Genomic DNA, 26698 nt, shown 5'->3' on the forward strand with positions numbered 1-26698 from the left:
ATTAGTTACCTATTTTGTACATAATAGTGTATATATGTCAATTCCAATCTCCCAATTCATCCCACTCTATGTCTGTGTCTCTATTTCTGCTTTTCAAATAGGTTCATCTGTACCATTTTCCTAGATTCCATATATATGCGTTAATATACGACATTTGTTTTTTCTTTCTGACTTACTTCACTCTGTATGACAGTCTCTAGGTCCATCCACGTCTCTGCAAATGGCACAATTTCGTTCCTTCTTATGGCTGAGTAATATTCCATTGTATAGGCAGAACAGTCTTTGACATAAACCGCAGCAAGATCTTTTTTGACCCACCTCCTAGAGTAATGAAGATAAAAACAAAAATAAAAATGGGACCTAATTAAACTTAAAAGCCTTTGCACAGCAAAGGAAACCATAAACAAGAAAAAAGACAGCCCTGAGAATGGGAGAAAATATCTGCAAACAAAGCAACTGACAAGGGATTAATCTCAAAAATATACGAGCAGCTCATGCAGCTCAATATCAAAAAAACAAATAACCCAATCAAAAAATGGGCAGAAGACCTAAATAGACATTTTTCCAAAGAAGACATACAGATGGCCAAGAGGCACATGAAAAGATGCTCAGCATCACTAATTATTAGAGAAATGCAAATCAAAACTACAATGAATTATCACCTCACACTGGTCAGAATGGCCATCATCAAAAAATCTACAAACAACAAATGCTGGAGACAGTGTGGAGAAAAGGGAACCCTCCTGCACTGTTGGTGGGAACTGAGTATTTTTTAAACGACCTCTGATTTTTTCTATTCAACAAATTCTTGATTAGTGCCTAGTATGTGCAAGTCCCTTGGTGAGGAGCTGCAGAAAGAGGAAGATAGAGTCTCTGCCTTCAAGGAGCAGAATCCAACTTTAAGAGAAGACCATTGGGAATAAGATGGAGAATGAGGAGAACTAGAAAAGAAGAGAAAAAAAGCAAAGATGCTTTCAGAAGGGAGAGATCATAGTGTGTGGGCATGTGAGTAAGTGTGTGTCTAGAGTTGTGAAAAGTAGAGGTGGTGTTTAGGAAGATTTTAACTGGGAGAAATGAGAATAGACGCTTTCAGGGGAAGAAAATTTCAACTGTGGTGTAAAGGTGGGAAATTACCATGCGTGTTTGGAAAATGGTGAGTAAACCAGATTTGCTGAAGCACAGAAGTCTAGTGGGGTCTAGTCTAATTTTATCTACTTGATAAATATGAAAATCCATGTATTCCTTTAGGAAATATAGAGTAAATGTTGTAACTCAGGACTTTGGCTTGTGCTTACATAAACATCTATTTGAGTGCTGTGCATATTTGGTGAGACACACACACACACACACACTGTGTTGGGTAGTGTGGATATAGAGACCTTGCTCTTGAGAAACTCACTCTCTTGAGAGGAGGGGATAATCGCAGCTCTGTGTGGTAAACACCATTAGTACTAGTAGTAAAGATGTGTGCAGTGCCTCTGGCAGCCAGAGGCAGGGAAGGAAATCATGCTGGCATAGATTGTAAGGAAAACTATTCAGATAGATAGCATTTGATTTAGGCTTTCAAGAATAAGCAGAGGGCTTCCCTGGTGGCACAGTGGTTAAGAATCTGCCTGCCGATGCAGGGGACACGGGTTCGAGCCCTGGTCTGGGAAGATCCCACATGCTGCAGAGCAACTAAGCCCGTGCGCCACAACTACTGAGCCTGTGCTCTAGAGACCGTGAGCCACAACTACTGAGCCCATGTGCCACAACTATTGAGCTCATGCTCCACAACTACTGAAGCCCATGCGCCTAGAGCCTGTGCTCCACAACAAGAGAAGCCACCGCCATGAGAAGCCCACACACTGAAACAAAGAGTAGCCCCTGCTCGCCGCAAATAGAGAAACCCCGAGCTCAGCAACGAAGACCCAACCCTGGGGTAGAGTATGACAGTCCTAGAAAGAAGTGGCAAGAAATGAGGTTGGAAAGATAGATTGGTGTTAATTTGTGAAAGGTCTTAAATGCCATATAATATAATGGAGGTTTCTAGGAAGGTAAGAGTTTTATTTTTATTCATTTAATTGGTCTCCTTTTATTCAATGGTACGCATTTATAGTATAGTTCAATAAAAAGCAATAATGCTTACAAGTGACAAAGGAACATTTTCTTTATGAAATTCTAAAACTAAGCTTTGAGGTTAGCTGAACAAAAATTTTCTTATGGAAAAGAGTTCATTCCTATGTATTCCTTCCTTGATTACCAGCTAAATTCCTCTGCCCCCTGCAACTCCTCCACCTCCACCCCCACCGACACTCAAGTCACCCAGGGTTATCCACTGAGCTTTCTGGCTGAGCTGAGCCATGAAGTACAAGGGCTGAGCTCTGCGTAAAGGTGGACCAGGTCCCTCAGAGACAATAACCAGGAACTGATCACTTGTTTAGCTTACAGCTAGGTATGGGTTCTCAGGAAAGACTGGTTCTGGTCCGGGACTAATACATGACGTTTGTGGACAGAAGTCAGGGGATCACTTTTTCTAAGCCATATTCATGTTGGTAAAACTGAGTACATATTAGCATTACTTAATTCAATACTTTCCCCCCACACTCTTGCATTATGAATTCCTGCCCAACTCCCAGAATTGGGTTTTATCACCACTTCATGATCAGACGGTTGATAATTCGCTGGAAATCACTCAGGAAACACAGGACCTCCTAAGCCTAGTTAACCTTCTCAACTAAGGTATCTGCCCAGAAATTATCTTCCAAAGTATAGGGGATAAAGTATGTTATAGGGCAGATCCTTCATTTAGATAAAACAAGGCTGATACCAAAGACTCTATACTAGTGGTGTTCAAAACTCTGAGTTCAGAGGACATTTCCAAATACTGGAATTTTCCATGGCACACCTAAAGGAATTAAATGGAACCCATTGTCATCATTATACTACAGTGGCATTTCTACATCAAAGTAAAAAAGATACAATCTGGGGAGACCATCAAGATGGCACAGGAGTAAGACGTGGAGATCACCTTCCTCCCCACAAATACACCAGAAATACATCTACATGTGGAACAACTCCTACAGAACACCTACTGAACACTGGCAGAAGACCTCAGACTCCCCAAAAGGCAAGAAACTCCCCACGTACCTGGCCGTGTGGCTGACATGGTCTTAGTGCTCCAGCCGGGTGTCAGGCCTGTGCCTCTGAGGTGGGAGAGCAGAGTTCAGGACATTGGTCCACCAGAGACCGCCCAGCTCTACGTAATATCAAACGGCAAAAGCTCTCACAGAGATTTCCATCTCAATGCTAAGACCCAGCTCCACTGAACAACCAGCAAGCTACAGTGCTGGACACCCTATGCCAAACAACTAGCAAGACAGGAACACAACCCCACCCATTAGCAGAGAGGCTGCCTAAAATCATAATAAGGCCACAGACACCCCCAAACACACCACTGGATGCGGTCCTGTGTACCAGAAACACAAGATCCAGCCTCATCCACCAGAATACAGGCACTAGTCCCCTCCACCAGGAAGCCTACACAACCCACTGAACCAACCTAGCCACTGGGGGCAGACACCAAAAACAACGGGAACTACGAACCTGCAGCCTGCAAAAAGGAGACCCCAAACACAGTAAGTAAAGCAAAATGAGAAGACCACAGCAGATGAAGGAGCAAGGTAAAAACCCACCAGACCAAACAAATGAAGAGGAAACAGGCAGTCTACCTGAAAAAGAATTCAGAGTAATGATAGTAAAGATGATCCAAGATTCTATTTCCAAGATCCAAAATCTTGGAAATAGAATAGACAAAATGCAAGAAACAGTTAACAAGGACCTAGAAGAACTAAAGAGCAAATAAACAATGAGGAACAACACAATAAATGAAATTAAAAATTCTCTAGAAGGAATCAATAGCAGAATAACTGAGGCAGAAGAACGGATAAGTGACCTGGGAGACAAAATAGTGGAAATAACTACAGCAAAGCAGAATAAAGAAAAAAGAATGAAAAGAATTGAGGACAGTTTTAGAGACTTCTGGGACAACATTAAATGCACCAACATTTGAATTATAGGGGTCCCAGAAGAAGAAGAGAAAAAGAAAGGGACTGAGAAAACATTTGAACAGATTATAGTTGAAACCTTCCCTAATAGGGGAAAGGAAATAGTCAATCAAGTCTAGGAAGCACAGAGAGTCCCATACAGGATAAATCCAAGGAGAAACACGCCAAGACACATATTATTCATACTATCAAAAATTAAATACAAAGAAAAAATATCAAAAGCAGCAAGGGAAAAGCAACAAATAACATGCAAGGGAATCCCCATAAGGTTAACAGCTGATCTTTCAGCAGAAACTCTGAAAGCCAGAAGGGAGTGGCAGGACATATTTAAACTGATGAAAGGGAAAAACCTACAACCAAGATTACTCTACCCAGCAAGGATCTCATTCAGATTCGATGGAGAAATTAAAACCTTTACAGACAAGCAAAAGCTAAGAGAATTCAGCACCACCAAACCAGCTTTATAAAAAATGCTAAAGGAACTTCTCTACATAGGAAACACAAGAGAAGGAAAAGATCTACAATAACTAACCCAAAACAATTAAGAAAATGGTAATAGGAACATACATATTGATAATTACCTTAAATGTAAATGTATTAAATGCTCCCACCAAAAGACAAAGACTGGTTGAATGGATACAAAAACAAGACTTGCAGGGGCTTCCCTGGTGGCGCAGTGGTTGAGAGTCTGCCTGCCGATGCAGGGGACATGGGTTCGTACCCAGGTCCAGGAAGATCCCACATGCTGTGAGTGGCGAGGCCCGTGAGCCATGGCTGCTGAGCCTGCGCGTCCGGAGCCTGTGCTCCACAACGGGAGAGGCCGCAACAGTGAGAGGCCTGCATACCGCAAAAAAAAAAAAAAAAAACAAGACCTGCATATATGCTGTCTACAAGAGACAAGCTTCAGACCTAGGGACACACACAGACTGATAGTGAGGGGATGGAAAAAGATATTCCATGCAAATGGAAATAAAAAGAAAGCTGGAGTAGCAATTCTCATATCAGACAAAACAGACTTTAAAATAAAGACTATTACAAGAGACAAAGAAGAACACTACATAATGATCAAAGGATCAGTCCAAGAATAAGATATAACAATTGTAAATATTTATGCACCCAACATAGGAGCACCTCAATACATAAGGAAAATGCTAACAGCCATAAAAGGGGAAATCGACAGTAACACAATCATACAATGGGACTTTAACACCCCACTTTCACCAATGAACAGATCATCAAAATGAAAATAAATAAGGAAACACAAGCTTTAAATGATACATTAAACAAGATGGTCTTGATATTTATAGGACATTCCATCCAAAAACAACAGAATACACTTTTTTCTCAAGTGCTCATGGAACATTCTCCAGGATCGATCATATCTTGGGTCACAAATCAAGCTATGGTACACTTAAGAAAATTGAAATCATGTCAAGTATCTTTTCCAACCACAATGCTATGAGACTAGATATCAATTACAGGAAAAAAACTGTAAAAAATTCAAACACATGAAGGCTAAACAATACACTACTTAATAACCAAGAGGTCACTGAAGAAATCAAAGAGGAAATCAAAAAATACCAAGAAACAAATGACAATGAAAACACGACGATCCAAAACCTATGGGATGCAGCAAAAGCTGTTCTAAGAGGGAAGTTTATAGCAATACAATACTACCTCAAGAAACAACTCAAATAAACACCCTAACCTTACACTTAAAGCAATTAGAGAAAGAAGAACAAAAAAACCCCAAAGTTTTCAGAAGGAAAGAAATCATAACAATCAGATCAGAAATAAGTGAAAAAGAAATGAAGGAAATGATAGCAAAGATGAACAAAATAAAAGCTGGTTCTTTGAGAAGATAAACAAAAATGATAAACCATTGGCCAGAATCATCAAGGAAAAAAGGGAGAAGACTCAAATCAATAGAATCAGAAATGAAACAGGAAAAGTAACAACTGACACTGCAGAAATACAAAGGATCATGAGAGATTACTACAAGCAACTCTATGCAAATAAAATGGAGAACCTGGAAGAAATGGACAAATTCTTAGAAAAGCACAACCTTCCGAGACTGAACCAGGAAGTAATAGAAAATATCAACAGACCAATCACAAGCACTGAAATTGAAACTGTGATTAAAAATCTTCCAACAAACAAAAATCCAGGACCACATGGCTTCACAGCTGAATTCTAACAAACACTTAGAGAAGAGCTAACATCTATCCTTCTCAAACTCTTCCAAAATATAGCAGAGGGACGACACTCCCAAACTCATTCTACGAGGCCACCATCACCCTGATACCAAAACCAGACAAAGATGTCACAAAAAAAGACAACTACAGACCAACATCACTGATGAACATAGATGCAAAAATTCTCAACAAAATACTATCAAACAGAATCCAATAGCACATTAAAAGGATCATATACCCTGATCAGGTGGGGTTTATCCCAGGAATGTAAGGATTCTTCAATATACACAAATCAATCAATGTGATACACCATATTAACAAACTGAAGGAGAAAAACCATATGATCATCTCAATAGATGCAGAAAAAGCTTTTGACAAAAATCATCACCCATTTATGATAAAAACCCTCCAGAAAGTAGGCATAGGGGGAACTTTCCTCAACATAATAAAGGCCATATATGACAAATCCACAGCCAACATCATTCTCAGTGGTGAAAAACTGAAACCATTTCCTCTAAGATCAGGAACAAGACAAGGTTGTCCACTCTTACCACTATTATTCAATATAGTTTTGGAAGTCCTAGCCACAACAATCAGAGAAGAAAAAGAAATAAAAGAAATCCAAATCAGAAAAGAAGAAGTAAAGCTGTCGCTATTTGCAGATAACATACTATACATAGAGAATCCTAAAGATGCCACCAGAAAACTACTAGAGCTAATCACTGAATTTGGTAAAGTAGCAGGATACAAAATTAATGCACAGAAATCTCTTGCATTCCTGTACACTAATGATGAAAAATCTGAAAGAGAAACTAAGGAAACACTCCCATTTACCACTGCAACAAAAAGAATAAAATACCTAGGAACAAACCTACCTAAGGAGACAAAAGACGTGTATGGAGAAAACTATAAGACACTCATGAAAGAAATTAAAGATGATACAAATAGATGGGGAGATATACCATGTTCATGGATTGGAAGAATTAACGTTGTGAAAATGACTATACTACCCAAAGCAATCTACAGACTCAGTGCAATCCCTATCAAACTACCACTGGCATTTTTCACAGAACTAGAACAAAAAATTTCACAATTTGTATGGAAACACAAAAGACCCCAAATAGCTAAAGCAATCTTGAGAAAGAAAAACGGAGCTGTAGGAATCAGGCTCCCAAACTTCAGACTATATTACAAAGCTGCAGTAATCAAGACAGTATGGTACTGGCACAAAAACAGAAAGATAGATCAATGGAACAGGATAGAAAGCCCAGAGATAAACCCACGCACATATGGTCACCTTATTGTTCATAAAGGAGGCAAGAATATACATTGTAAAAAAGACAGCCTCTTCAATAAGTGATGCTGGGAAAACTGGACAGCTACATGTAAAAGAATGAAATTAGAACACTCCCTAACACCATACACAAAAATAAACTCAAAATGGATTAGAGACCTAACTGTAAGGCCAGACAGTATAAAACTCTTAGAGGAAAACATAGGCAGAACATTCTATGACATAAATCAAAAGCAAGATCCTTTTTGACCCACCTCCTAGAGAAATGGAAATAAAAACAAAAATAAACAAATAGGACCTAATGAAACTTCAAAGCTTTTGCACAGCAAAGGAAACCATAAATAAGACGAAAAGACAACCCTGAGAATGGGAGAAAATATTTGCAAATGAAGCAACTGACAAAGGAGTAATCTCCAAAATTTACAAGCAGCCCATGCAGCTCAATAGCAAAAAAACAAACAACCCAATTGAAAAATAGGCAGAAGACCTAAATAGACATTTCTCCAAAGAAGATATACAGATTGCCAACAAACACATGAAAGGATGCTCAACATCACTAATCATTTGAGAAATGAAAATCAAAACTACAATGAGGTATCACCTCACACTGGTCAGAATGGCCATCGTCAAAAAATCTACAAACAATACATGCTGGAGAGGGTGTGGAGAAAAGGGAACACTCTTGCACTTTTGGTGGGAATGTACATTGATACAGCCATTATGGAGAACAGTATGGAGGTTCCTTAAAACACTAAAAATAGAACTACCATACGACCCAGCAATCCCACTACTGGGCATATACCCTGAGAAAACCATAATTCAAAAGGAGTCATGTACCACAATGTTCATTGCAGCTCTATTTACAATAGCCAGGATGTGGAAGCAACCTAAGTGTCCATCAACAGAGGAATGGATAAAGAAGATGTGGCACATATATACAATGGAATATTACTCAGCCATAAAAAGAAATGAAATTGAGTTATTTGTAGTGAGGTGGATGAACCTAGAGTCTGTCATACAGAGTGAAGTAAGTCAGAAAGACAAAAACAAAGACCATATGCTAATACATATATATGGAATCTAAAAAAAAATTTTTTTAAATGGTTCTGAAGAACCTAGGGGCAGGACAGGAATAAAGACGCAGATGCAGAAAATGGGCTTGAGGACAAAGGGAAGGGGAAGCGTAAGCTGGGACGAAGTGAGAGAGTGGCATGGACTTATATATACAACCAAATGTAAAATAAATAGCTAGTGGGAAGCAGCCGCATAGCACAGGGAGATCAACTCAGTGCTTTGTGACCACCTAGAGGGGCGGGATAGGGAGGGCGGGAGGGAGATGCAAGAGGGAGGAGATATGGTGATAAATGTATATGTATAGGTGATTCACTTTGTTATAAAGCAGAAACTAACACACCATTATAAAGCAATTATATTCCAATAAAGATGTCAAAAAAAAAAAAAAGAGTCATGTACCACAGTGTTCATTGGAACTCTATTTACAATAGCCAGGATGTGGAAGCAATCTAAGTGTCCATTGACAGAGGAATGGATAAAGATGTGGCACATATATACAATGGAATATTACTCAGCCATAAAAAGAAATGAAATTGAGTTAATTGTAGTGAGGTGGATGGACCTAGAGACTGTCATACAGAGTGAAGTAAGTCAGAAAGAGAAAAATAAATACCGTATGCTAACACATATATATGGAATCTATATGTGTATATAGTATATATGTATATAGTGTATACATATATACACTAATATGTATAAAATGGATAACTAATAAGAACCTGCTGTATAAAAAATAAATAAATTAAATTAAAAAAAAAAAGAAATATTTTAGCTCTCTTTTGCTGTGTATTACTAACTCTGCCCTACCCGCAACTCTCATTTCCTTTAGTTGTAGAGGCTCTTGTGACTGCTTCTCTACATGTGACTGCTCGTTTTTTTGTTTTTTTTTTGCGGTATGCGGGCCTCTCACTGTTGTGGCCTCTCCCGTTGCGGAGCACAGGCTCCGGAAGCGCAGGCCCAGCGGCCATGGCTCATAGGCCTAGCCGCTCTGCGGCATGTGGGATCTTCCCGGGCCGGGGCACGAACCCGTGTCCCCTGCATCGGCAGGCGGACTCTCAACCACTGTGCTACCAGGGAAGCCCCTGCTCCTTTTTATTTTAAAAGTCAGTGCTTCTGTGATGTTTCCCCACCTCCTGTTAACATTTCTATTTATTCATTCTTAAAGCCACAAGCGTTCACAAAATGCTAGCTGATCAATTGAAAATTATTGTTTATTCCTTTAGTATTTGCGCTAACTATAAATGTACCCTAGGCATTTTAATTTCAGTTTGGGGGCTTATTTTGGAGAACAGTTGTTATTTTGTCAGAATTATATTTGCATCTTATTTTTTTCTTTATTCTTAAATCTGATTTTATGATTGAAGACAGAAAGTCATCTTTTTAAAAATTAATTAATTAATTAATTTTGGTTGTGCTGGGTCTTGGTTGCAGCAGGTGGGCTCCTTAGTTGTGGCTCGCCAGGTCCTTAGCTGCAGCATGTAGCCTCCTTAGTTGCGGCTCCAGGGCTCCTTAGTTGTGGCATGAGAACTCTTAGCTGAGGCATGCATGTGGGATCTAGTTCCCTGACCAGGGATTGAACCCTGAACCCCTGCATTGGGAGCACAGAGTCCTGTCCACTGTGCCACCAGAGAAGTCCCCAGAAGGTCTTCTTAAAGGAGTGCTTTCCCCCATAAAAATATTTATTTTATCAAGAGCAAATAAAGATTTAAATGAGAGGAGCCTTCAACTGACCTTCAACTGATGGTCACAATAAAATTAAAAAAAAAAAAAAAGGTTCTGAAGAACCTAGGGGAAGGACAGGAATAAAGATGCAGATGTAGAGAATGGACTTGAGGACACGGGGAGGGGGAAGGGCAAGCTGGGATGAAGTGAGAGAGTAGCACTGACATATATACATTAACAAATGTAAAATAGGTAGCTAGTGGGAAGCAGCCGCATGGCACAGGGAGATCAGCTCGGTGCTTTGTGACCACCTAGAGGGGTGGGATAGGGAGGGTGGGAGGGAGATGCAAGAGGGAGGAGATATGGGGATATATGTGTACGTATAGCTGATTCACTTTGTTATAAAGCAGAAACTAACACACCATTGTAAAGCAATTATACTCTAATAAAGGTGTTAAAAAAAAAGATACAATCTATGTCACCCGAGAGAAAGGTCACAATTAATTAATTAATTAATTAGAATTTAATTAAATAATTTATTTATTTATTTTTGGCCATGTTGGGTCTTTGTTGCTGCCTGAGGGCTTTCTCTAGTTGTGGCGAGTGTGGGCTACTCTTTGTTGCGGTGTGTGGGCTTCTCAGTGCAGTGGCTTCTCTTGTTGCAGAGCATGGGCTCTAGGCACATGGGCTTTAGTAGTTGTGGCACATGGGCTCAGCAGTTGTGGCTCATAGGCTCCAGAGCATGGGCTCAGTAGTCGTGGCACACGGGCTTAGTTGCTCCGCATGTGGGAACCACATGGGCGTATGGGATCTTCCCGGACCAGGGCTCGAACCCGTGTCCTCTGCATTGGCAGGCGATGCTTAACCACTGCGCCACCAGGGAAGTCCGACAATTTAAAAGTTAGACAATACTCCCACGATTTTGCTCAGGAAGAGCAAAATGCTGTAGTATATGCCACAGATTAGGATTACCAGATAAAATACAGGACACCCAGTTAACTTTGAATTTTAGTTAGTGAATTTTTTTTAGTATAAGTCTTTGTCCTATGCTAAATTCACTTATCTGAAATTTAAATTTAACTGTGAATCCTCTATTTTTATTTGCTCAGTCTGGCAACACTACCCCAGAGAGAGTGTGAGATGGGAATCTTCATTTATTCAGTCAGCATCTGTGCCCATGGTGTAAACAGCTTGCCTCTCTGGATATGACTGTTGTTAAAGATGCATACAACATGGCCCCTTGACTCATGACAACTACATCAGCTAGTGTTCAACTGAAGAAATCATGATCTGCTTTCATGCTTGAGGAGGTGAAAGATTATCTGAAATGGACTTACTAAGAGATGTTGGTCTCTGATGCAGTAACTTTCTTAAGCACTTTTTTCATTTGACATATTAATTGAGCATCTGAACTGTTCTAGGCATTTAGGTCAGAATGAGGAACTGAATAGCTTCTTGTTAGAACAAGGAACTAAACATTCCTGTTCTTGTGATGCCTACATGCTCATAGGGGGAGAGTTTCCATGCCAATTTTAATATCCTTCGTTTTTATTCTAGAGTTGACCTGAGTTAGATGTGACTCCATGTACTGGCTTTATCACACTTGAGTACCTTGTCACTATTTGAATACATCTGCTTACTGCCCTGATCATGTTTTCTTATATATTCCTGAGGCAAAATTCTTGCTATGCCAGCATCTCTTATAGTAGATTTTATGAGAAGAGATAGCAATAAATACTGGTGTAAAAGAGAGAAAGCTTTCAGGACCATTATTCTCCTGAGAACTTTTTGTTTCTTGGCAAGTGTGCATCTCTGTATGTGTGTTTTTGTGAGTGTATCTGGGTGCACAGATGATGTGTCTCTTGAAAATGTCAGGTATAGATAGACTATCTCCTTTCTGAGTGAACCCTAATTTTAAAAAACATTTTCTTGACCAGTTTAGTCGCAAAAGCAAACACTTGAAAGAGTCCACTAACAACTTCTTGGGCAGAAAAGGTGGCCCCTGCTCGGAGCTTGGTTCAGCGGCAGACACTGAAATGTGGCTTGGCTCTGTCCCTTGGCTTAGTACTAGGGTGTTATGTTCCACTAGAGGCCCTGGTACCTTTTCAGAAAGGCGCCGAATCAGGCACAGACTTGCTGGCAGCCACGGCAGAGGGATTTTACTGATCCATGCCCGGATCTCAGGAGGTAACTGGCAAGAGAGAAGAAAGCAAAACAAGCAACCAAATCCCTATACACCTTATAAATTTGACTTGGAAATTTTGCCTCAAGGCTGTCAAAGAGCAGGAATAATGATTTCACTTTCTCCAAGGTCAGTTCGTGGGCATTGAGTCTTTAATGTAGAAAAAAAATATATCCAATTATCTGATTATCAACTTTTTTTTTTTTTTTAAGTCTTGCCATTCTCAGGTTCAAGTGACTCTGTGCCTTGAAAATAAATTTAGGTTATGCCACTCCTGGCCAAAACTATGCCTTCAGGTCACATGACTTGCTTCCAAGTAAGGGGCAAAGCCTTGAAATCATGTGCATCTACTTTGCTGTAAGACGTTTCTTTGATAATTTGAATCTCTTCTGCCAGGGATAAGTCGATTTGTCTCCATTCTGTCTGAGGTTGTGAAGCTGGGATTCCACTGGCGAGCTGGAATGTAGATTAGGTTCTGCTTGGCTTCTAACTAAACCAGGAGCCATTAGAGAGTAATCTGGGTACAGCCTCTTGCTGCCCTCTGGTGGAGAGGTGGGTATTGAGCAAGCCATAACTGCGGACTGTGGATTTCCTCAGCAAATGCTGTTAAGGTGTCTGTGTAAAGGTCCGTGGGGAATAATTACACTTAAAGCTATTAAGTTATACTCTATTGTGAAGCTAAATGTTATAATAAAATATATATTGAATGGAGTTTGAAAGGTTGCTCTATGAGTCTGATTTCTCAATAATGGGTGCTTTAATTCCACTCTCTTTTTACTTCTGTTTTTTGGGAACTCATTTCTCATCTTTTTTTCTCTAAACTCTTCCTTTTCTTCAATCATCACTTCATGTATCTTTAGATAATTATAAGATTCTTGTAAGGGGTTATCTTTACACATTTCCATAAAGTGAAAATCACATTTGACCCAAGAAAATTGTAATTCTTATATACTCCAGATCTTAAACTGGGATTTATACCTATACATTCAGATCAAAATCCAAACCAAAATTCACTTCAGGAATTCAAATGAAACATGTTAGTCTTGTATCTTCTGAAAGTTCCTGAGTACAAGTCAGAGGCTGTCTCCTTAAGGCTTTTGCGTGCAAATTACATTTTGAAAGAAAATGTTTGTTTTTTTAACAGCCCTAAAAATGCCAACATTTTCAAAAAGTATAGTCAGGTAGAAGCATGCTTTTTAAATTAAAACCTGTGACAGGATGCCTTTTAGAATCAAGGAAAATTTTTGGACTATCGTATGGGTTATTAACACATTATGCATATGTAGGCCTAGCCTTTCAAATGTGTTCCCGTGACTTCTAGAACTACTGTGTTTCTTGAATTAAGAAATTCTTGATGCCAGGCTAGTATTTGGTTCTTATTGAAAGACTTTTTTATTCATTACTTAGTTCATTCAGTATTTATTCAGCAAGTATTTACTGAGCACCCATGTGCCAGCAGGAGGGAGGATATACATCCCTGAGTGAAAGTGCTTACTGAGCTCGGTACAAATGTCTCAAGAACAAGGCAGACTGTGGGCAGTCAGTCTCATAAAAGAGAGGTAGAGAGAAAGTGAGATGGGAGTTCAGAGATGGAAGAGATAAGTTCCAGATTTGGGGGGAGGTGAACAAGGGGCATCGGAACTAGGAATTAAAGGATGAACAGGATTTGTACATAAAATTATTCTAGATGACAGAAATTTATTCTAAAGGCATTTATTTGGAAATTTATTCTAAAGGAAGAATTTTTCTCAGGAAAATAAATTATACATAGCTAATACGTGCCATGGGAATGACTTTCACCCACTCAGGTGACTTTTGAAATGTAAGAATTATTAACAGTTCAAATACTGTCAATTCTTGATCAACCTCTGTCCTTTATGTATGAGAAAAATGCTGTTTTCCTCCTCAAAGTACTCTTCTCTCTTCTGACCAAAAACAGTAAAATAGGATAGAAAGAATAACTCTTTTACTCCTTTTCTCTGTCCCTATCTTTTCCTTAACTCACCAAAGCTATTCTTTTGATAAATACTGTGCACTTGTTATATGCCAGATACTCTGCTAGGTCCTGGAAGGCAGCAGTTAACAAGCATACATGATCCTTTTTCTGAAAAAGCTTTTACTGGATGGTGACAGCCAGTGAAGGGATTCACCTCAGGTGAGGGGAGGATCGCCTTACGCACTGTAACTGGAGGAATGGAAGATAGGATGGTGGAGGGACAGGTAAATTTGTAGGTTTGGCATTAGTAAGTTGAGAGAGTTCTTGTCTGAGGACTTCAGTTTTTTTTTCCCCATAATTACAGAAAATTCAGAGTGGAATTAATAAAGGGTTGGACTTTGGCTAGCCAAATGTGATGGAAGTGTAATGGGGAGAGGGGATTGATAACATTGGCGTGCCATGGACTGGGAGAATCTAAGCTGTATACAAAGAAGGGTAGTGATGTGAAGACAGTAAGAGGTTAAGGACTGGTGATCCAGTAAGGTTTAAGATCAGATTTATAAGAAATAACTTGAGTAAGAAAGTTGAAAAGATAGAACGCTATCATCAGAAAGAAAAATGTCTGCATTTATGATATCAGATATGGAGTAATTCTGGATGGTGGCAAGATTTGGGATATGATTTGAGAGCATGTGACTGAAGTGAAGTGAATGTGAAGGTTACTGGAGCTGAGGACAGTGAAGGAACTGGGATGACAGAGGACTTGGGATGGAGAGGAACTGAAGTATTCAAGATCACTACATCTATGAAGGGGAAAGTGAATGGGAAAAACATCTCTTCCCCAGCTTAGGAGTCCCTAGCATTTCTCCCATCATCCTAATCTGATACCCCACCACTGTATCTCCCTCAGAATCCTGGGTCTTAATGTGGCCATGCCACATGGGGACCCCTGCCCAGGCCTAGAACCCAGCTCTCCCCTCCACCTTCTTGCTCCTGTCATGCCAGGGGCTCACTGCTGAGAGATCCCAGCTCCCACTTCCCACCTGGTAGAGAAACTGGTTCTGGGAACATGGCAGGATGTAAGCTCCCACTCTGAGTGCCAGAGCTTGTTGGGGGTGAGGGTGACCCAAGCTGAGGGAAGATGTGCTCCTGCTGTTTTAATCTTGATGGTGGAAAGCACTTTTCTGTAACAATCCTGGAATCCATAGTTGTCCTCTATAGAACCAATGGCCGGGACATCATTGGCCGGAACCAATCACATGAGTGATTGGAGGAAAGTGGCTTTGGGGCACTGGCTCTGGTTCCTCATCATCATGTTTTACGTTCACTTTATGGGCGAAGATGTTCAGTTTCAAACAATGCACTTAGAAATGGCTTTTCTAAATTAGGAATTGTCTGTATTAAAATTGTATGCTTGTCCCTAAATACTTCAGAAAACAGAGTGGCAAAAATAATGCTATCTATCAATGGGCATTTTTTCTTTACATTTCTATGAGCTTCTAGGAGTTGAGACGGATTGATTGTCAGCAATGATGCTAAAAGAGTGCTTTGAGTTTATAATTTAGATATTTTAACATTTAAAAATATTATTTATCATGTTATGAGGTCATTTGTGTTCACTGAACACAATTCTGAAAATGAAAAGATAAAACTTTTGTACTCTCACCAACCAGAAACAAAAATCATTAATATCTTGGTACCATTTCCACTCCAGATATACATTTCTCTTTGCCCCTTCCCCAACTTGGAGTCATATAAAGTTTTGTAATGCCTTCCATTCATTTAATATAATGTGAGCATTTCCCTGTGCCACTGCCTATCTTTAAAAAATGACTGTGGCAGAGTCTTCTAGCTGTTCATCAAAATCCATTTCCTTCTCCTTGGGCATGCAGCTAGACTACATTTCCAGGCTCCTCTGCAGTTACGTGTAGCCAAAAGAATAGGAATGCATGTGATGTGTGCTATTCCTGGGCCAATGCTTTTAAGAGGCAGGTGTGTATCCTTTATGTTATCTTTTCTTACAGCTAGATGTAGATGATGACAAGGCCCTAAGGGAATTCAAAGCCAAAGGATGGAAGGAGACTAAAATTTTGAATAATCATGTATTGAACACAATGTGGGTGAGAATAAACATCTATTGTGCTTGAACCATTATATATTTGGGGGTCTGTTTGTTACAGCAATTTTGCCTACTCTGTTTTTCATTGTATGGATGTACCTTAATTTTTTAAGAGATATGTTTCTTGTTAGCCTGTAATAGGTTATTGACAATGGACCCAGTGACTGAATTGGGTCTCTCTGTGTCCACACCTCTTTGCAATACATCTTTACTGCTTTTTCCAAAAAGAGCTCATGTTTGTTTCCCCATTTTTTGAATCTATTCTGCCCTTCTGACTTGTTTTGACCAATAAAGTGTGATGGAAGTGGCATTTGGGGACTTCTGAGTTCAGACTCTAAGAGGCCGTACAGCATCTGCTTTTGCTCAGGGTGGATCCATCTGCTGCATAAAGAAGTCCAGGTTATCCGATTGGAGAGGGAGTCTACATGGGGAGATGGGTCCTAGAGGATAGATGCCATGTGGAGAGAAACCACATAGAGGAGAACCAAGGCCCCACACATATGTGTGAGCCCGGTTAATTCCACAGAAAAAGAGAGACCCAGCCATCCCAGTTCACCCTCAGTCATTTGAGCCATCCCAATGGGAGTGCCAGACTTGTGAGTGAGGCCATTGTAGGTCCTCTAGACCCAGTAGAGCCCTCCCAGCCAACACTATGTGGAGGAGAGACAAGCCATCCCTTCTGAGCTCTGCCCAAACTCCTGACCCACAGAACTGTAAGTAATAAAATGATTAAGTCGTGAATATGTTGACTAACCAGCAATAAATAACTGATACATGGATACTTATATGTTTCTAAAGTTTTGTTCCTGTAAATGACACTGATAAGCATCTTTGTACCAGCTTCGATTTTGTGCTGCTGAACTTGTTTAAGTCTGGAAATTGAGTAAGGAGTCATGTCTCCTCTCCATTTTGGTGCTCAGATTAGGTTTCTGGTCCCTGCTATATAAATGAAGTAATATTTTAATAGGCTGCTATCTATTCAATTCCTACAGGCACCATGATCAATTAGCTACTACTAAAAATTCCTGCTAGTCAAAATATTTGGTTAACATTTTGCCTCTATTGCCCATTATAGTAAATGCACTAACCTTGTCTCTTGTAGTTAATTGTTGCCACTTGGCTTTTGTCATTCTGGGATCCCATCGTTTTCAGTGAAATCATGGAGCCGATTTCAATGGCGGTATCTTCTACCATCACCATAGCCTACAGAAGACAGCCATCACAGAACTTTGTGAGGACACAAAAGTAGCCCGTCATTAATGACTTTCTCAATGTCTCAGTGGGGTGAGTGACCTCTCAAAGGACACAGTTGGGGGTGGATGGGTGTGCAAGTCAGATTATATATGCACCCCATCATTCCAATCTCTCTGAGTCTTTGACTCCTCCTTCTACATTGTGCCAGGAAAAATCTGGTATTTTACCTTCAGTGAGTATAGGCTATAGTTGAGTTCAAGTTTCAAGCAACCAAGAAAATCATTAGACACACTTCTAACTGTAAGATCTTTTTTATTTTTTTGGTTGCACCACGCAGCATGCGGGATCCTAGGTCCACGACCAGGGATCGAACCCGCACCCCCTGCAGTGGAAGTGTGCAGTCTTAACCATTGGACCACAGGGGAAGTCCTTAACTAACATCTTTAGTAACTGTAATAATGACCCATTATCAATACATTTGGTCTAATCCAGTGTTTTATATTCCTTCCTCTTTTAGTCTAATAACTTAAAATCCACTATTATTCCCATTTCTGTCAATTAGCAACATTTTGCAATTATTTTGGAGTAAACCATCTCCTTCCATGTCAGACTTTGTACTTGTCCCCTTGGAGCAAACTGATATCTGAACTGGGTTAGCTCTAGAGGTGATGGGAAGTAGTTGGAGTGGGTCTTGAGGTTATTATGGGGTCTTAACACAAGTTCCCTCAGACACAAGAAGGCAAGCAACTCCAAGATTCTCAGCTTTTCCCAAGTCAAACTAGATGGTTCCTATTCCATGTCTCAGAGTTCTTCTTACCAGTCAGTGCCCTAACTTTCACATACAAGATTTTCAAATCTATGAATTCAATTCTGGTTGAAATTCTGTAACCCACAAAATTAAATTCTGGGTCAAGGTCAGCCCTGCAGCTATAAGAAACAGGTGATTCTTTTAGAGCCACTATAGAAACTCTCTGATTCTCTGTGACTTGAGCTAAGAGTTAATGATCTGAGGTTGTTATTTCTTGTAGAAGCATCACTGCTATCAAAACGGTCATCTGGTCCCTCTTAGGGCCACAGAAGGCATTTCATCACAATCAACCACAGGTGATTAAGTGTGATGCCACAGAGTATCATGGATACTCAAATCCTATTTCCCCTTGCTAAAGAGATCACTATGGTGTTCAAAGCTAAGGATAAGCTCAGAGCAACCTCAGAATCCCATTTTGAGGGGCTGTTTCTTAGGACCACTTCTTGTTTAAGAATCATGTTAGTAAAACAGACTCATACTAAGTATTTCACCAGAGAGAATTTAATATAATGAACTGGTTAAATAGATGTTTAAGAACTTAAAAGCACACATGCAACACTGAGGTAACACAGAGATAACTGCTGAAAGCAGTTATAAGCCCTGGAGCTGGGGAGACAAGGAGAAGACTAGAATTTAGATTGTTGGAGGAAGTGATATGCAGAACTGGGACTCAGATCTTTGACAAAAGAACATCATCCAGGTGCTGTTAGTACCTTAGAGGGGTCAATTAGTTCTGCCAGTGTGTAAAAATGAGTCAGGGACTAGAAGCAACTGTCATTACCTGGGATGAAGAGCTGTTGCCTGACAACACTACCAGGAATAAGAAAACAAACAGGAATTTCTCTCCTCCTCCGGCCTTCCAATCTCCCTCTAGTGGTCCATATGGGTATAACCACCAGCCGGCAAAGACCATGTGGTTTTGCAGAATCCCAGCCCCCGCATCACAGAGCAAAGTATAGAAGCATGAGATTAGAGCTGAAAGACCGTAGCTGGATGGGCCAAAAAATGTATGTCTCCGAATATGCTGGTGTATGCACGCACACTCACACACACACACACACACACACACACATCCTAAGAGTCTGATACACACTTAACGTTAAAAATAATTTTTTCTCATTACAATAGCAACATGTATTTCTTTCCTTTAGAAAGTACAAATAAGCTCATAGAAGAAAAAAAGATCCATCCTACTGCTGAAAATATAATCATTGTTAACACCTTCATTTAGATCCTTCCAGACCTTTTTCTCTGTGTGGAGGTATATTTTTGCATGTAATCACATTGTACATAGAGTTTTCTAAACTGCTTTAGAAAACACCTTAATGTATGGTAAACAATTGCACACATCAACACATATTTATTTATTTACAACAGTGGATTCCAAACTGTTCCTAGGAAGTGTCTTATGAGGTACTTCTAGGAGCCTGGGCAGGAGGCCTTTATGGAAGGGCCCTGCATTCTCCTTTGAGAGAGAACCACTACAATTCTGCTTTTACTGTTTTATATATTTGATTTCTGTGTTAAGATTTTGTGGGGGAAAAAGAATTCCACTGCCAAAATATTAGAAAGCCACTGATTCATTGTGTGAATATATCAATTTCCATTTTCACGATTACAACAACAAAGGATCACTTTGTATCTGAATTTTTGTCCAAAGTCCTAGTAACATGAGACACCATGCTTTTACTCTTTGTCTATATGACAATACCGCGAAATTATTTTAATCTGTATTTTTTGAATTGCTAATGAGATGGACAAGGTTCTGTCTATTTCATGGTCATTTGTGTCTGTGGCAGTCTTTCTTTGCAAATTTGAAATTTTAAAAACGTAGCCGTAAATCCTTACTTTCTCCCTAATATACAGAACACACGCCTCTTCCATATCCCCCAGTTCAAGGAAACTCTGATTTTAAATATCCACTGCTCGCCCAGAACCCATCTCCCTGCCCTCCCCTCTTGGTAATGATCTTCCTTCACTGACAACATAGGAGCTCCCTCATCTTTCTGTTACCGTACCCCAAACATAGCCATGTCTAAAGCTATCTTGATTTTTCTTCCTGGCTCAGAGGATAAAGTCTTTTTGATCTTTAAGACAACCCTCTACCTAAGCTCTTGATCCCACCTTTGCTTGTCTCCTCTGGGATGATGCTCACAAACTTTGTTGAATGAATAATGGATCTTTCTTCATCAATTCTCTCACCTTTATCTCTTTAGTAGGTCCAGCTTCTCTCACTCTTTTGGCCCCATTTCTCTTAGCCTGTTCAGATGATGAAACCACTTTCTGTCTGTGAGGGTCAGTTTTATGGGTCAACTTGACTAGGCTGGGGCACCCAGTTATTCAATCAAACGTGAGTCTAGGTGTTGTTGTGAAGGCATCCTGTAGATGTGATTATCAACTACAATCAGTTGACTGTATGTGAAGGAGATTATCCTGGGTTATCTGGATGAGCCTGATCCAATCAGTTTAAAAGACCTTGAAAACAGAACTGTGGTTTCCCTGAGGACAAGAAGGAGAAGAAATTCCATCTGTAGACTGCAGCTTCAGCTCCTGCCTGAGTTTCCAGACTGCCATTTACGACGGCCTGCCCTTTGGACTTCAGGCTTGACTATTCAACCCCTACAGGCATGTGAGCCAATTTCTTTTCAAAAGTATACATATATATATATATATATATATATATATATATATATATATGTATCACCTACTGGTTCTGTTTGACTGGTGGAACCCTAACTGATACACTATCCTTAAAATTAGAACAAAACTATACGCTGCTTGATCCTACATCTCTCTGTTATGACATAAACTCTGTCTTCCCTTCTCATCTAAGCCGCTAAAAACGTTATCCTATATTCATCATCTCTACTCCCTCCCTTTGCAATTACCCTTTGAACTACAGTCCCATTTATTCAACTGGCGAATTGGACATACTCTTGTGGGCAGCCCATAGGCAATCTCAAACTCAGTACATCAAAAGTTATCTCATTATTCCTATTATTTAGGTGTATCTAAATTTGTTCTTCTTTTGGATGCCACATGTCACTCAAGGCAAAAGTCTGGAAGTCATACTAGACATTTAAATACCTAAATACTAGACATCTAAATAAGTCATACTGTCCATCTTCAGTGCCAGTGTTGGAATTCAGGTCTTCATTATCTCCTGCCTCAGCTTCTGTAACAGATCCCCTTAAGTCCCTTCCTCCAGTCTCATCTCCTTCAAATCTATTCTCCAGAGTGCTCATCCTCTGATGCAAGGTGCCAAAATTGCCCAGCCTAAATCTCAGTGACTCCTTTGTCACCTCCAGAAAGGGATCCCTAAAGCAGACCACCATCACAAGGAGCTTTTAAAAAACCCAGATTAGATTACTACAAGCAACTCTATGCCAATCAAATGGACAACCTGGAAGAAATGGACAATTTCTTAGAAATGCACAACCTGCCAAGACTGAATCAGGAAGAAACAGAAAATATGAACAGACCAATCACAAGCACTGAAACTGAAACTGTGATTAAAAAGCTTCCAACAAACAAAAGCCCAGGATCAGATGGCTTCACAGGCGAATTCTATCAAACATTTAGAGAAGAGCGAACACCTATCCTTCTCAAACTCTTCCAAAATATAGCAGAGGGAGGAACACTCCCAAACTCATTCTACGAGGCCACCATCACCCTGATACCAAAACCAGACAAAGATGTCACAAAGAAAGAAAACTACAGGCCAATATCACCGATGAACATAGATGCAAAAATCCTCAACAAAATACTAGCAAACAGAATCCAACAGCACATTAAAAGGATCATAAACCATGATCAAGTGGGGTTTATTCCAGGAATGCAAGGATTCTTCAATATATGCAAATCAATCAATGTGATACACCATATTAACAAACTGAAGGAGAAAAACCATATGGTCATCTCAATAGATGCAGAGAAAGCTTTCGACAAAATTCAACACCCATTTATGATAAAAACCCTCCAGAAAGTAGGCATAGAGGGAACTTTCCTCAACATAATAAAGGCCATATATGACAAATCCACAGCCAACATCATCCTCAATGGTGAAACACTGAAAACATTTCCACTAAGATCAGGAACAAGACAAGGTTGTCCACTCTCACCACTCTTATTCAACATAGTTTTGGAAGTTTTAGCCACAGCAATCAGAGAAGAAAAGGAAATAAAAGGAATCCAAATCAGAAAAGAAGAAGTAAAGCTGTCACTGTTTGCAGATGACATGATACTATACATAGAGAATCCTAAAGATGCTACCAGAAAACTACTAGATGCCAGTGGTAGTTTGATAGGGATTGCACTGAGTCTGTAGATTGCTTTGGGTAGTAGAGTCATTTTCACAATGTTGATTCTTCCAATCCAAGAACATGGTATATCTCTCCATCTATTTGTATCATCTTTAATTTCTACTACTAAAAACTACTAAAACTAATCAATGGATTTGGTAAAGAAGCAGGATGCAAAATTAATGCACAGAAATCTCTTGCATTCCCTTACACTAATGATGAAAAATCTGAAAGTGAAATTAAGAAAACACTCCCATTTACCATTGCAAAAAAAGAATAAAATATCTAGGAATAAACCTACCTAAGGGACAAAAGATCTGTGTGCAGAAGATTATAAGACACTGATGAAAGAAATTAAAGATGATACAAATAGATGGAGAGATATACCATGTTCTTGGATTGGAAGAATCAACATTGTGAAAATGACTCTACTACCCAAAGCAATCTACAGATTCAATGCAATCCCTATCAAACTACCACTGGCATTTTTCACAGAACAAAAAATTCCACAGTTTGTATGGAAACACAAAAGACCCCGAATAGCCAAAGCAATCTTGAGAATGAAAAATGGAGCTGGAGGAATCAGGCTCCCTGACTTCAGCCTATACTACAAAGCTACAGTAATCAAGACAGTATGGTACTGGCACAAAAACAGAAATATAGGTCAATGGAACAGGATAGAAAGCCCAGAGATAAACCCACGCACATATGGTCACCTTATCTTTGATAAAGGAGGCAGGACTGTACAGTGGAGAAAGGACAATCTCTTCAATAAGTGGTGCTGGGAAAACTGGACAGGTACATGTAAATGTATGAGATTAGATCACTCCCTAACACCATACACAAAAATAAGCTCAAAATGGATTAAAGACCTAAATGTAAGGCCAGACACTATCAAACTCTTAGAGGAAAACATAGGCAGAACACTCTATGACATAAATCACAGCAAGATCCTTTTGGACCCACCTCCTAGAGAAATGGAAATAAAAACAAAAATAAACAAATGGGACCTAATGAAACTTCAAAGCTTTTGTACAGCAAAGAAAACCATAAACAAGACGAAAAGACAACCCTCAGAATGGGAGAAAATATTTGCAAATGAAGCAACTGACAAAGGATTAATCTCCAAAATTTACAAGCAGCTCATGCAGCTCAATATCAAAAAAACAAACAACCCAATCCAAAAATGGGCAGAAGACCTAAACAGACATTTCTCCAAAGAAGATATACAGACTGCCAACAAACACATGAAAGAATGCTCAACATCATTAATCATTAGAGAAATGCAAATCAAAACTACAATGAGATATCATCTCACACCTGTCAGAATGGCCATCATCAAAAAATCTAGAAACAATAAATGCTGGAGCGGGTGTGGAGAAAAGGGAACACTCTTGCACTGCTGGTGGGAATGTGAATTGGTACAGCCACTATGGAGAACAGTATGGAGGTTCCTTAAAAAACTACAAATAGAACTACCATATGACGCAGGAATCCCACTACTGGGCATATACCCTGAGAAAACCATAATTCAAAAAGAGTCATGTACCAAAATGTTCATTGCAGCTCTATTTACAATAGCCCGGAGATGGAAACAACCTAAGTGTCCATCATCGGATGAATGGATAAAGAAGATGTGGCACATATATACAATGGAATATTACTCAGCCATAAAAAGAAATGAAATTAAGCTATTTGTAATGAGGTGGATGGACCTAGAGTCTGTCATACAGAGTGAAGTAAGTCAGAAAGAGAAAGACAAATACCATATGCTAACACATATATATGGAACTTAAGAAAAAAAATGTCATGAAGAACCTAGGGGCAAGACAGGAATAAAGACACAGACCTACTAGAGAATGGACTTGAGGATATGGGGAGGGGGAAGGGTAAGCTGTGACAAAGTGAGAGAGTGGCATGGACATATATACACTACCAAACGTAAAACAGATAGCTAGTGGGAAGCAGCCGCATAGCACAGGGAGATCAGCTCGGTGCTTTGTGACCACCTAGAGGAGTGGGATAGGGAGGGTGGGAGGGAGGGAGACGCAAGAGGGAAGAGATATGGGAACATATGTATATGTATAACTGATTCACTTTGTTATAAAGCAGAAACTAACACACCATTGTAAAGCAATTATACTCCAATAAAGATGTAAAAAAAAAAAACAAAAACCCAGATTAGAGCCCTACTCAGACATAATGAATAAGAATGTCCAAAGTGGGGCCTGAAAATTTTCTAAATATTTTTTAAAAACTATCCAAGTAATTATGATCAGCCAGGTTTGGGAATCACCAGCCTTCAGGGTAAATCCAAATTCTGTCCCTGATCTGACACCACTACTCCCAGCTTCATTCCTCAGAACACATCATGCTCCAGCAATACTGACTCAGCCAGGACTAATGATTCTTCCAACTCATGTTGTTTACCATCTCTCTGTCAGGAATGTCTTCTTCCCTTATCTGCCTGGGAAATTCCTACTTGTCCTTCAAAAACTCTATTCAAGCATCATCTAGTCTCTTATTTAGCCAGTAAATATTGACAAACTAGTAAAATTGTACACATTAACTATGTGCAGTTCTCTGTATATCAATTTTACCTCAACAAAGCTGTTAAAGCCTTATTGAGGTCTTACTACACACCAGGCTCTGAGTTAAGCGTTGTGATATAAAGATCAGTAAGCTACACTGGTAGTACTGCCTTCAGTCAGCTCACATGCCATTGGAGGAGACATACAAATATACAAATTAATACAGTACAGTGAGGTAAATTCTGTGAGAGTCTGCGGTAGCCTGAATAATGACCCCCCAAAGACAGCCACGTCCTAATCACCCAAATCTATGAATGTTTACTTACATTGCAAAACAGATTGTGTAGATATGATTAAGTTAAAGACTCTGAAATGAGAAGAGTATCCTGGGTTATTTTGCTGGGCTCAGTGTAATCACTAGGGTCCTTTTAAGATGAAGGCAGGCAGAAGGGTGAGAGAGAAAGAGAGGCTGGAGGGAGATTGGAAGATGCTATGCTACTGACTTTGCAAATGGAGGATGGAGACATGAGCCAAGGAATGCAGGTGGCCTCTAGAAGTTGAAAAAAGCAAGAAAATGAATTCTCCACTAGAGCTTCCAGAAGGATCCAGCCCTGCCAACTTTAGTCCAGTGAGATCCATTTTGGACTTCTAACCTCCAAAAATGTAATATAATAACTGTGTTGTTTTAAGTGACTATGTTTGTAGTAATGTGTTACAGCAGCAATAGGAGGCTAATACAGAGGCCAGCACAGGGCACTACGGTTGTACATAAAGTCATCTCTACTTCAAGCTATGGAGTGGGAATGGGATGCTCAGGAAGAATTACCTAGAGGTGATGACACCAGAGCTGAGGGAGATTGTGTTTCAGGGAAATGGCCCAGATAGAGAAATTAATATGTACAAAGGCACATACAGAGAACATGCAAAGTGTTTCAGTTTGGCGTGGCTACTTGTATTAAACAGTAAAAATAATATCAACAATACTAATTTTGCTAAGAGTAAATACTGTTTGTATGCCAGACACTATTCTAAAGCACTTTTTAACTGTGAGCACTTTACAAGTTTGTATTATTATCTTCAGTTTACCTGTAGGAACACTAAGATTTGGAGGAGTTAGGTAACTTTCCTGAGATCATAGAGCTAGTAAAGGGCAGATCTAGAATCAGAACCTTGCTGGTCTGTCTTCAAAACCCACTAACTGCCTCTCTAATACATTGCGCGGGGGGCCTTAAGTAAGCTGGCATCAGGGTAGCTGAAGATAAATGAACTATTATAAAGATATAAATGAGGTGAGGATCAGGAAAGCTTGGAATACCGTCTTGTTTTGGACACTGACAGAAGATGGGGTTGATGGAG

General features: G+C 39.7%; 1 long non-coding RNA gene across 1 annotated transcript in view; it reads right to left on the reverse strand.

Moving 5' to 3' along the window:
- The window catches only part of LOC309806883, a 27256-nt gene continuing 558 nt past the window's right edge, over nucleotides 1-26698 (reverse strand). The window contains exons 2-3 of the long non-coding RNA XR_014294451.1: nucleotides 17597-17711; nucleotides 1-321 (exon numbers count right to left, since the gene is read on the reverse strand). This is a non-coding gene — a long non-coding RNA (uncharacterized lncRNA). The remainder of the gene's footprint in view (nucleotides 322-17596; nucleotides 17712-26698) is intronic.

Source organism: Mesoplodon mirus (genome assembly GCF_964341445.2).
Source record: "Mesoplodon mirus genome assembly, chromosome: 6".
Classification (NCBI taxonomy): domain Eukaryota; kingdom Metazoa; phylum Chordata; class Mammalia; order Artiodactyla; family Ziphiidae; genus Mesoplodon; species Mesoplodon mirus.